We start from the raw sequence: 13,677 nt of genomic DNA, 5'->3' as shown, positions 1-13,677 counted from the left end.
TCAAAGCATGCAAGGACGTGACATGTACATACTCCAGGTGCAAGACAAAGTGCATGCTTTTTCCAAAAAGATCATGCTGTGGTCAAACAAGCTCCAGGAGGGAGTTACAGAAATGTTCCCACTACTTCACCAGGAGCTGCTGTCATGTGATGATTTGGGTTCCATCTCTCCATTGATCCAGTCCCACCTGGAGCACCTCCAAGGATATTTCAAAGACTATTTCCCTGACCTCGAAAACACACATTTAAACTGGGTTAGGAACCCCTTTGCACCCAGTGTCGGTTCTAGTCTGGACTTAAAGTCACAGGAGGAGCTGATAGATGACAAACTCAGGGGATTTAAAAATAGACTTTGAGGCTCTTCCCCTGTCTAACTACTGGCTACATGTAAGAAAGGACTATCCCAGCTTGGCTGACGGGGCATTGAAATGCCTTCTCCCTTTTGCAACAACCTACTTGTGTGAGTCTGGCTTTTCAAATTTAAAGGTACTCAAAACCAAACATAGAGCACGTCTACATGTTGACAATGACATGCGTATGGCACTGACGGAGATTAAGCCCAGGGTTGACAAACTATGTCGGAGCCACCAAGCCCATCCCTCCCACTAGTGTAAACCATCTGTCACTCCCAGACACACACACACACACAATTGAGAGTGGTTTGATTTCTTTTGTGCTGTTCTTATCAACAGTTTGTTGAAAAGTTTATTGTTCAGTGCGAAAATATTTGTGTTGAAAACATGTTAGTTAATAATATTCTTATGCTAAACAAATGTAACAATTATTGAATATTGAATAAAAGTAAGAGAAAACATTCTAAAAGTTGATGTTTCTTTACATATTTTGTAGCATTGTCTGTGGGTTTGCAAAGGGGGTCCCCGGCCAGAAGCTAATGCTGTTTGGGGGTCCTTGGCATGGAAAAGTTTGGGAACCCCTGCGTTAATGGACTTAAGCTCGAGAAATTGGCGCCACTGTTTTCTATCAGTCCGTCATACTTTATATTTTATGAGGATTTATGTCGTACGAAGTTGTAACTATCTGCTAAACACGATGCCTTAGCAAATTAGACAGAGGTAAGTCATGGTTCTTTTGTTTATTTTGTCTTTAGTTGAGAAACTTTCTCAGGCAAAATATACTCGTGCAGCAGATGGCAGCAGTAGCGTTAGCTAACACTGACTGACAGGATGCCAGTCGAAAAATTCACGCCTCCATTCGCTGAAGTTCAGATCTTTTTGTCTGTAGTTCTGTCATATTTTATCTTCATTTACTAAGTTGTAGCTGTTTTTTCTGTTTTTAGCTTTTAGGTAAATATCAGAAAATTGAGTTAGCTAATTTAATGGATGCCCGCTAACCTGTTTTTGCGCAGGGAACGCTAGCAAACCTCCCTCGTGATAGTGAGAACTAGCAGCCTGGACTTTTCCATTGGCTCGCGCGCTCCACTCCCAATCCAATGCTGCTTTGGTCGGCCAAAGTTATGAGGTTGCTGTGGGGCACTAAGACGAGACTAAATAACAAAATTAAACAATTCAGACATCCCTAGTCTCCCGGACGCTCTGGGAGTCTCCCTTATTTAGATAGTGGCCCTCGCGTGCCCGCGAGTGATATAACATTTCCCATAAGTCGTTTTTTTTTTTTCATTCGTGCTAAAGAAGGTATCATTTTAAAGACGAAATGATTTGATGATGAGAGAGATAGAGGTCATCTGTTAAGGCAGACCTGGGCATTTTACGGCCCACGGGCCGCATCTGGCCCTTTGGTTCATTCTGTCCGGCCCGCGTAAGGTTAATTAGAAATTACAAAATAAACGTATTTTCTAATTTTACCTCATGCATGGACTGAATGTGTATTGCTTTTATTTTGAAGTTGTGTTCAACAAAAACACAATGCGCGCGACATGAACATGACATGAAATCCCACGAAACCTAATCCCGCGATAACTACTTCCGTAATTTGTCCAGACCAACCACAAACTTGTACGTCATCCTTCAAACGGTCCAGCCAATCACATAGTGTGACATCACCAGCAAGCGCCAGAGCCAATCTGTAGATCTGATCCCTACACCGAATCGACATGGCATCATTATTATAATATGACGTATCTTGCTTGATATTTGGAGTAGAAAGACAATATTGTGATGTCTTTATTGTGTTTTGGGGGTGAATGTGACTGAAAAAAATGGTACAAACATTCACATTTTGTTAACCATTGTTTTGGGAAATTTGATTGAATAAATGACCTTTTTTTTTGTAAGGCAACCTCGTTTTTTCCATACTCTTACCAGTCTTAGCAGCTTGTAAAAACAATGTTATTTACTGCTTTATATAAAGAAATGCAATTAATATTACGCAGAATTTTTAGTTCAGCCTTTTGGTCCTCCACAAAATTTTCTGTTTCTCATGTGGCCCCATGGAAAAAATAATTGCCCACCCCTGTGTTAAGGTATACATCTGCAAAAATACTACACGGGACTGATCACACACTCTCTCCCTCGCTCTCACCATCTCCCACTTGCAAATTTTACTTGCGAGTGGGAGGAGCCGCCAGAACAAGTGGCAGAGGCAGCGCGAGTGAGTGACGGTGAGATGGGGGGAGCGAGGGAGAGAGAGAGAGTGTGTGTGGGCATCAGTCCCGTGTAGCTATTTGTGCAGACGTGAAATGATTTTCTGCAGCCAGGTTGGGATGTCTGTTGGTTATTCCCATGGACAGGTAGAGAGATGACCCATTTCAGGACACATGGTGAAAAGTGTACATAGCAGTGTGGATGGAGGCTTTTGTAAGCTGGTCTGGTTTTAGGCCCTGTCCACACGGCAACGGATTCAGGTGACTCCGATACAATTGCTTATCGTTTAGGCCTGGCGTCCACACGGCACCGGCGTTTTGGGTGCCCAAAACGCAATCTTTTTGAGAACGGGTTCCAGAGTGGAAAGATCTGGCAACGTTGCCGTTGTGAAGTCGTCTGGATGAGTAAAACGGATTTGTTTACGATGACGTCACAACCACATGACTGTGAGTGCTTCACGCCGGGTAGAAGTGTAACGAATATCACCAGGATATCACCAGGAAAAAGCCTTACAGAGCACTAGTGAGAGTGAAACACGAGCTTAGATATTATTATTATTATTATTATTATTATGTTCAGTGTTAGTTCACAGTAGTAATGCAAGAAGCAGAATAGTGACAGTAATAGTGAAGCAAAAACATGCAATTGTACAAACACTGCAGCTCTACAGCAAAATATTCATTTATGAAATGGTCTGATTCTTAACACCAGTAGTGCCAATGATCTTCTCATTGCGATGCGAGTTGTCAACAAATCCTATAACTTGGTTCATGAAACGCGCTTACAAAATATTTTCACTGTGAATATTTATTGTGTAATGGTGCAAAGTGAGAGAGAGAGAGAGAGAGTCAATCCCGCCAGCAAAAATAGAGAAAAAAAGAGCGATCTCACCTCTTCAGATGTGGGTTTAAGTCCTACAATACATTCCTCAAAAAGGGCGTAGAGGAGCAAATTAATCATTATTTAATTAGCATTCAATTTATTCCAGACCATTAAAGACACCGCCTTCCGCGTAGAATCATAGGTCATCCTCGCCGCCATTTTGGAGAGGTCAAAGCGGAGAATAAAGATTAGCTGCGTTTAACTGTACCAACAGGTTTGCTGTCCAAACGAGATCACGCCGATTACCTTTCACAGGTGAGACTGGAAAAATACTTTTCATTGTATTTGGTCATTATAATGTAATTTTACAAACAGATTTTCCTGACTTTGTGGCTAATATGCATCCTTACTTCTTCTATTGTTCTGGTGTCTCCGAAGGGACCGTCTTACAGCGCCCCTAGAGGTGTGGCATGTGTATTGCATCGTTTTCAGCAAGCATTGCGTTGCCATATGGACCTGATATTTTACTGATTGTTGCCCATTTGGACGCGATATATTTTTAAATAACATCTCGTTGCCGTTGTCGTGTGGATGTAGCCTTAGATGCTTGGCTAGTTAAGCATCACATCAGATATGTTAACTGCCAATGTCCTAGTGTAGCATAATTCTTTATAATACCGTAGCTCATGTTTAATTTATTCAGTATTTGAGTAATGCAAATAATAGTGTAGATTGATGACATGTACATAACTATTGTTAACATGTGAATTGATGGTGTGAGATTGAAACAAGTAATGCAAATAATAGTGTAGATTGATGAGATGTAAATAACTATTGCTAATATGTGAATTGGTGGTGTATATTGTGAATAAGTTTTACAAATTACAGTGGAGATTGATGGTGAAACATAGGCTTAATAAGTTACCAATATGTGCATTGATGTGAGATATAAATAAGTAGGCCATACGTTGATAAAATATGTATTAAACCGATGGTGCGATAAATAAAAATGTTTTGAGAGATATTGACCACTGTGAGTGAAGAAGGGCTCCCCCTCCTTACAAAAGCCAATTTAACCACTGTTTATCACTATATAAAAAAGTAAAAGAAGTAAAATCCCCTCCACACAGCTGCACCCATGCAAGGTAAAAGAGACACTACAAAGTCATAATCAGCTACACTGTTAAACATTTCTGTAGTTTTCACAACATTTTTACTGGATAATGAACAAATGCTGACTGTTAAACCTGCATACAGCATGTTGCTGTAGATCTGCAGAGCATCATGGTCAAAACTCTTTGGTGGGTGAATTCTACAGTAAATTTATCTTTTCTGTGAAATACAATACAGTAATTTAGAGTGGGCTTTTGTTTTTCATCTGCTTTTTCAACTTGAGCCTGGAACAGAAAAGAGTGCCGGTCCTTCGGAAGACGTGTGTAGTTTCGATACCAAAAATTGCACACCCCACTGAGCTAAATGAATATAGACCAGTGGCGCTGACCTCTCACCTGATGAAGGTTCTGGAAAGACTTGTTCTGGCACATCTCCGCACATTGGTGGGGCCAGCTATGGATCCCCTGCAGTTTGCCTACCAGCCAGGCATCGGGGTGGAAGATGCAGTCATCTACCTGCTTCATAGAGCTCTCTCTCATCTTGAAAAGGCAGGAAGCACTGTTAGAATCATGTTCTTTGATCTATCCAGTGCCTTCAACACCATCCAGCTGACTCTTCTGAGGAGTAAGATGGAGAGCGCAGGGGTGGACCATCATCTTACCTCATGGACTATGGACTATCTCACAAACAGACCACAGTATGTGAGACTGAAGGACTGTGTGTCAGACACCATTCTTTGCAGCACAGGGGCTCCACAGGGAACAGTCCTGGCCCCATTTCTGTTCACACTGTACGCTGCGGACTTTAGATACAATACAACTACCTGTCATCTACAAAAGTTCTCTGATGACTCTGCTATTGTGGGCTATATCCTAGATGGCAATGATGGCGAGTACAGAGAACTGACAAGGAACTTTGTGGACTGGTGCCAATGGAACTCCCTCCAGATCAATACAAGTAAAACCAAGGAACTGGTGGTGGATTTCTGCAGGACGAGGTTCTCTTCACCTACTCCAGTGAGCATTCAGGGAAAGGACATTGAGATTGTGAGGAGCTACAAGTACCTGGGTGTTCATCTGAACAATAAACTGGACTGGACTAATCACACACACGCCCTATACAAGAAAGGCCAGAGCAGACTCCACCTGCTGAGGAGGCTCAGGGCCTTTGGAGTTCAGGGTCCACTTCTGAACTCTTTTTATGACTCTGTGGTGGCATCAACCATATGTGGCAGATCACAGAATCCAGGGACACATGTCGGCCCGGGGGCATTTTGAGTTATTGACAGATTCAGAAAGTACAGTTTCTAAACTTTCCAGTGATGCCTTCCATGTGGAGATCTGACAATATTTGAAGAATGTGTGGCCTTTGGAAAGTGTATACTTCTTAAAACAGAAAAGGGAGAAAATCGCCCTCAAAGTTTTCCATCTCAGCTACTCTGGGTGTAGGGCGGGCACATAATGGTGCTCATTTGCATGACATTAAGGAAAGCCCTACCCCCTACGAGCTAGCACGATGCTACTTTCATGTAAACAAAGATCACCACGTCAATTTTCCTTCCATGCAAAGTATGCCCAACACAATTATGAAGTACAAAAATAAGTCCTAAAGTATACTTTAATGTTTTGTGGTTGAAAAATTACTCACACCGTAAGAAAGAAAGATAGCACGATGATGACACAACTAACACAACACTAGTTTCATGTAAAGCCTCGGTCACAACCGGCCGTATGTGCTCCTACAGCCGGTCTACATGCAAAAAACGCAAGAAACACACGGAGAGCACGCATGAAACGCACGAGAGCGCGCGTGTGAAAAGCACGAGAGCGCGCATGTGATGTGCTGATTTTCGAGCCGCAGACTGGCCGCAGAGGTTCTTTGTCATGTCAAACAAACTCTACGGGTGCTTACGTTTTTTTCAGGTTGCAAGACAAACTTACGGCCAACGCGCGTCTTTCTCCATGAACAAAAAAAACCGCAGCGATTTGGGAAACGCCAAAAATCACACGGCCAAAAAATCGTTCGTCCGGTTGTGACCTAGGCTTAACCAAACCACAACACTCTCCGTTACATGCAAAAATAACCACACAGCCTTAGATTAATAAACTTACCCCATCAGAAAGAGAAACGGCGCCTTGCACACACCAATGCCTCCGATGGAATGTAATCCTAGAACGGTCCGTGTATCATCCGATCATTCAAGTATTCCATTCAATCTGGAAAATGAGGTTGCGTTTTTTTTTGCTAGAAATGATTATCTCCGATGTAAATACCGTGTGTCTGTTTGCTTCACGGTGTGTCACCTCCTCTGCGCTCTGTTTAGTAACTCATTCCATAGTGAAATCACACGCCTGTATGCAGGTTAAGTAGCCATGCTCTCAACTCGGATCATACAGCTGATTCGCGGAAAAAAAAAAACAAATGACTTAAATCATCATGTGAATGGCCCATATGGTAATTTACCCACACCCCCCAGCAGGCTACAGTCCTGACAAAAACGAGACAATTTGCAACAAAAAATGTATGCTTTTCCAACAAAACAATCTATTATCTGAAATACTGATTGCATTCTTCAAGATCTCAACTTGCACATGATGGAAAAAAAACAAAAATCACAAATTTTGAAAAAAAATGCTTCTTTTGCGATTATCTCGGATTCGTTTCGGCCGACGTGTGTCCCTGGATTCGGTGAGGGGTCACATATTCTATGGAGTTGTCTGTTGGGGAAGCAGTATCACAACAGCATAGAGGAAAAAACTGAACAAACTGATTAGGAAAGCAGGATCTCTCCTGGGCTGTGCACTGGACTCTGTGGACATAGTAAGGGAGAGGAGGATTTTGACCAAGTTGTCATCCTTAATGGCGAGCACCTCCCATCCACTGCAGGAAACAGTAGCAACACTGGGCAGCTCCTTCAGTGACCGGCTCCTCTGTCTGCAGTGTGTTAAGGAGAGATACAGCAGCTCCTTCCTCCCTACTGTTGTGAGAGTGTACAACTGGCACCTCACCAAGCACAGCACCAGACACTCACAATAATGAACAATACTGTCCAGATCACTTCCACATCCATAGAAACCCCTTTGAACATACAGTTAGGTCCATAAATATTTGGACAGACATTTTTCTAATTTTGGTTCTGTACATTACCACAATGAATTTTGAACAAAACAATTCAGATGCAGTTGAAGTTCAGACTTTCAGCTTTAATTCAATGGGTTGAACAAAATGATTGCATAAAAATGTGAGGAACTAAAGCATTTTTTAAACACAATCCCTTCATTTCAGGGGCTCAAAAGTAATTGGATAAATTAAATAATTGTAAATAAAATGTTCATTTCTAATACTTGGTTGCCCTTTGTTGCCAATGACTGCCTGAAGTCTTGAACTCATGGACATCGCCAGATGCTGTGTTTCCTCCATTTTAATGCTCTGCCAGGCCTTTACTGCACCGGTTTTCAGTTGTTGTTTGCTTGTGGGCCTTTCTGTCTGAAGTTTAGTCTTTAACAAGTGAAATGCATGCTCAATTGGGTTGAGATCAGGTGACTGGCTTGGCCATTCAAGATCCACTTCTTTGCTTTAATAAACTCCTGGGGTGCTTTGGCTTTATGTTTTGGGTCATTGTCCATCTGTATTATGAAACGCCGACCAATCAGTTTGGCTGCATTTGGCTGGATTTGAGCACACAGTATGTCTCTGAATACCTCAGAATTCATCCGACTGCTTCTGTCCTGTGTCACATCATCAATAAACACTAGTGACCCAGTGCCACTAGCAGCCATGCATGCCCAAGCCATCATGCTACCTCTGCCGTGTTTTACAGATGATGTGGTATGCTTTGAATCATGAGCTGTACCACGCCTTCGCCATACTTTTTTCTTGCCATCATTCTGGTAGAGGTTGAGCTTGGTTTCATCTGTCCAAGGAATGTTCTTCCAGAACTGTGCTGGCTTTTTTAGATGCTTTTTTAGCAAAGTCCAATCTAGCCTTTTTATTCTTGAGGCTTATAAGTGGCTTGCACTGTGCAGTGAACCCTCTGTATTTACTTTCATGCAGTCTTCTCTTTATGGTTTTTAAAACAGGGGAAGCCCATTTTACAGAGTCATATTTTGCTAATGTTTCAGTAAATTCTCTGTAATTCCCCTTGTTGTCTGATTCATGACTCTCATTGTGCCCCCTGAATGACAGTTCCTGATGGCCAAGCAATGAGGTAACATCTATCAAACGTTTCAGGAAGGCCCTGTTTTGAGTGACTATTTCATTATGCCTTGCACACTGTATACGAGCACCTTCATCGATGGCATGTTCCACCCTGACCCTCCCCCGACAGCTAAGTCTTGCACATGAAGTGACATGCTCATTGCTCGTTTCATGCCTTTTGCAAGCCCTTTTGAAATTCACCAGGTCCCCAAACCCATCTTTTGACTAAACTAAATTTCCCTGAGAAGGCTTCATCAAAAGACATGTCCAACAGTACATTTTATTAGTCACAGGAGACCCAGTCAACCAGTTCACGTTTTCATACCAAGACACCTGAAAAGACCTGTTATGACCTGCTGATTTTTGAATGAGATTAAGCTTGGGCTTTGGTCTGCCTTGCTCTTTAATTCTCACTTTCTCCTCATATGGCAGAGTGTCAAAACGTTTTGACAAAAGCATGTCCACGACGTTTGCCATTATAGCAGATAGATACCAGCTGTTAGCAGCTAGCACTGCAGATCCCAATAAGGCTCAAGCTAGCCTACAACCTTGAACTACAAATTAAATAAACGAGTGAATTCACGAATTAAAAAAAAAAATTCACGAATGATCAAAATGATAGAATGGATGAAAGTTAATGGAGCACAACGAGTAATATTTACATTTATTTACAGAGTAATGTACAGAGACATCAATGAGAAGAAACGTTTATACGAAAAGAAATTCGGACAGCACTTTGGCACACGACTACACTTTATCAACATCCACTAGGGACTGATCATGCTTCCGTGTTCCTCGCCGACGCCGAAGTACAGAGCCCGCCCTCCTCATGTCTTTCAAACACTACCTCCAATAATCCTTCATCAGCCCGGCTTCTTGTCCCTCCCACTGTCTCGTTTAGTCCCAGAGAAGCCCGGCTTCCCTGGAAGTGACGATTTTGTCAATTTTAACCAATAACAACTAGCCGAAATTGGCTGTTCAGAGCCCTTTCATAGACTGCAACGGATACCCGGCTGCCAGCGCATAGAGCCCATTGAAATAAGAAAGGTTACAGCCAGTGTTGCCAGGTTGGGCGGTTTTAAGTGCATTTTGGAGGGTTTTGAACATATTTTGGCTGGAAAACGTCAGCAGTATCTGGCAACGCTGGTTACAGCCTGGCAGCAAAGGTGATTCTCATAGCGAACTGCAAGTTCGTCAGACATCACTCAAATAAGTTACAGGATAGTTATGAACGTAAATACAATCTTGGGCATATATTATGTTATGCAAGTTATTGTTTTAAATGAGAATTCAACGTCGTAGACTCCGCAGTTTGGGGAGAGAATTTTAGGGGAAGCTCGGCTTCCCTTGTTGTCTCTGAGAAATCGCCCCTGGTGAACAGCAATTTTCAAGTCTTGCCACAGATGCTCAATGGGATTTTGGTCTGGACTTTGACTGGGACATTCTAACACATGAATATTCTTTGATCTAAACCATTCCATTGTAGCTCTGGCTGTATGTTTAGGGTCATTGTCTTGCTGGAAGGTGAATCTCCTTCCCAGTCTCAAGTCTTTTCCAGCCTCCAACAGGTTTTCTTCCAGGATTTCCCTGTATTTCACTCCATCCATCTTCCCATCAACTCTGACCAGCTTCCCTGTCCCTGCTGAAGAAAAGCATCCCCATAGCATGATGCTGCCACCACCATGTTTCACAGTGGGGATGGTGTGTGCAGGGTGATGAGCAGTGTTAGTTTTCCGCCACACATAGCGCTTTGCATTTAGGCCAAAAAGTTCAACTTTGGTCTCATCTGACCAAAGCACCTTCTTCCACATGTTTGCTGTCCCCCCTACATGGCTTCTGGCAAACTGCAAATGGGACTTCTTATGCCTGTCTTTCAACAATGGCTTTCTTCTTGCCACTCTTCCAAAAAGGCCAGATTTGTGGAGTGTACGACTTATAGTTGTCCTGTGCACAGATTCTCCCACCTGAGCTGTGGATTTCTGCAGCTCCTCCAGAGTGATCATGGGCCTCTTGGCTGCTTCTCTGACCAGTGCTCTTCTTGCTTGCTCTGTCAGTTTAGTCTGGACGGCCATGTCTTGGTAGGTTTGCAGTTGTGCCATACTTTTTCTATTTTTGAATGATGGATTGAACAGTGCTTCTTGAGATGTTCAGAGCTTGGGATTTTTTTTTATAACCTAACCCTGCTTTAAACTTCTCCAGAACTTTATCCCTGACCTGTCTGGTGAGTTCCTTGGTCTTCGTGATGCTGTTTGTTCATGAGGCCTTCACAGAACAAGTGTATTTATGCTGAGAGTAAATTACACATAGTAGGACTCTATTAACTAATCAGATGACTTCTGAAGGCAATTGATTGCACTGGATTGTATTTAGAGGTATCAGAGTAGGGGAGAGCGGGGTAAGATGAGCCACTTTTTACATTTTTCATCATAACTACATGTTAAAGCCATTTTTGCTTCCAGTCTACACACCATACCAAATTTCAAAGTGTACTGTTACTATCTGAGCAAAAAAATAATTGATAAGCTCTTATGGTTAGAGTGATATTACCTCTTGAAAAAAAATGTCAAGTGGCTCAACTTACCCCATGCACGGGGTAAGATGAGCCACTGTGTGGGGTAAATTGAGCCAACACAAAACATGTTAGGTTAACAAAGTAAACAACTTTTATTATTAGAAATGCAATCAGTGAATCAAGTCAAGTCAATCAAGTGGGGGATAGGGCCGTTGCATAGAGAAGGGGAGATGAAGAGAGAGGTGATAGAACGAGATGGGATAGGGAGGGATAGATAGATGGATAGAGAGAGAGATATGCGTAGATAGATAGAAAGAGGGATGGTTAGAGAGGGAATGAGAGATGTACTATATTATAGAAATTACTAAAACAGTAGAACAGTGCCAAAAAATCTTATTTCTTTCAGTAGGTTAAAACATGCAGCAATCATTCCATCCATAATAATTTCATCATTATTCAATGTTCCAAGCGTTCAAATTGCAAGGGAACACCATTTGCCTCTCCCTCCGTGCTGTCCCCCCAACAGTAAAGGGGCAGGGCAATTTTTTCACAATATCCTGTCTTGACAGGACAGCCTCATCTTTCTCTTTGAAGACAAAGGTTGGCTTTCTTGCAGAGCCATGGCATGACCGGCTTCTTTTGAGAAATCTTGCCTCTATTTCGAAGACCTCCAATTTGATTATCTGGCCAATGAAGAAATGCACTTTCTTCTTCCCTGTGAATTTTGCCACAACGTAATCCCCCACATCTAACAACTGGTCTTCCTCATCTGATGTCATATATATATATATATATATATATATATATATATATATATATATATATATATGTTGTTGTCATATATGACCAGTAAATGTGAAAACTTAAGTGTCATCCATATTGGGTAAGCTCAGCCACCAATGGGGTAAGTTGAGCCAGTGGCTCAACTTGCCCCACATCTAATGGCTCATCTTACCCCGTGGCCACCATTTTGTAGAAAAATGCTAATAAAGGGGATTAGGCTAATCAAAATTATTTTTATTAGCATTCTGTGGCAGCGGGGGCGTGGTCAAGCACCGGTCTGTGACAGGAGGATGGAGCCAGGGAAGGTGAGTGGCAGAATCGCTTCACCTGACGGTAATTAACCTGTGTTTTGTGTGTGTTTTCCCAGTAAACCGCTCCCTATTTAAGGAGGCTGAGAGAGAGCAGAGGGAGCGCGACCCGGGATTGGAGGCTGAGTGTGTGTCTGTGCGGGCGAGCTTTAGACTGAAAAGTTTATTTAATAAATATGCTGTCTCTACCTCCAAACGTTGTCCTGCCGTCCTCTGTGCTCCACCCACAAATTGTCCGCGCTACAGTGGTGCCGAAACCCGGGAAAAGGTGGAGCACCAGTTCTGCAGCTCCATGGAATCCTCCCCATTCGCGGACTTGGTCCACGCCCTCACCACGGCTCAGCAGAGCCAGCACCAGGCACTCGTCACGCTCCGAAAGGAGCAGGAGCGCCGCTTCGAAGCCCTGGTGCTGGCCCAGCAGGAAGACCGAGAGGCGTTCCGGCGGCTCCTCGCGTCGGCGGGGTCCACCAGCGCCCCGGCCGCGGGCCCGTCTCCCCTCACTTTGTCCAAGATGGGCCCGCAGGACGACCCCGAGGCTTTCATCACCTTGTTCGAGCAGGTCGCCAAAGCCTCGGGGTGGCCGATGGAGCAGCGCGCGGCGCGCCTCCTCCCCCTCCTGACGGGAGAGGCGCAGCTGGCCGCACTACAGCTCCCCGCCGACCGCCGGCTGGCCTACGCTGACCTTCGCCGGGCCGTCCTCCAGCGCGTAGGGCGCACGCTGGAGCAGCAGCGCCAGCGCTTCCGTGCGCTGCGGATGGAGGAAGTCGGCAGCCCGTTCGCGTTTGGCCAGCAGCTCCGGGACGCCTGATGGCGGTGGCTGAGGGCCGAAGATCACGACGCCGAGGGAATCATCGACCAGGTGGCGCTGGAACAGTTCATCGCCCGCTTACCAGCCGGAACCGCGGAGTGGGTCCAGTGCCACCGCCCGGCGTCGCTGGATCAGGCCGTAGGACTGGCGGAGGATCATCTGGCGGCTGTTCCGGCGGCAGGACAACGGATGACATCGTCTTCTCTCTCCTCTTCTCTCTCTCTGTCTTCCCCCCCTCCTCCCGTGTCCCGTCCTCGCCCCATTCCCCCACCACGGAGGCGGGGGCCGGCTCCACCCCAGCCGGCCCGCCGCACCCGTGGTGCCCTCCCGTTTCTCCCTTCTATGTCTGTCTCTCCCCCCCTCAGGTGAGTGAGCCCCAGAACACAGCTGCAGAGGGAAGGCCCGGGCCGGTTTGCTGGCGCTGCGGGGAACCGGGCCACCTGCAGCAACAATGTGCAGCGATGGAGGTGGGGGCGGTGGTGCGGATCCCCGATGCGCCAGAGGCTGCCCTCGATCGGGCCGGAGCGTATCGCATACCGGTAAGTGTACAAGGGGCTACATATCAGGCGTTGGT

The sequence above is a fragment of the Neoarius graeffei genome, chromosome 18 (genome assembly GCF_027579695.1).
Source record: "Neoarius graeffei isolate fNeoGra1 chromosome 18, fNeoGra1.pri, whole genome shotgun sequence".
Classification (NCBI taxonomy): domain Eukaryota; kingdom Metazoa; phylum Chordata; class Actinopteri; order Siluriformes; family Ariidae; genus Neoarius; species Neoarius graeffei.
The sequence above is the reverse complement of the archived record's forward strand: the minus strand, read 5'-3'. Positions refer to the sequence as shown.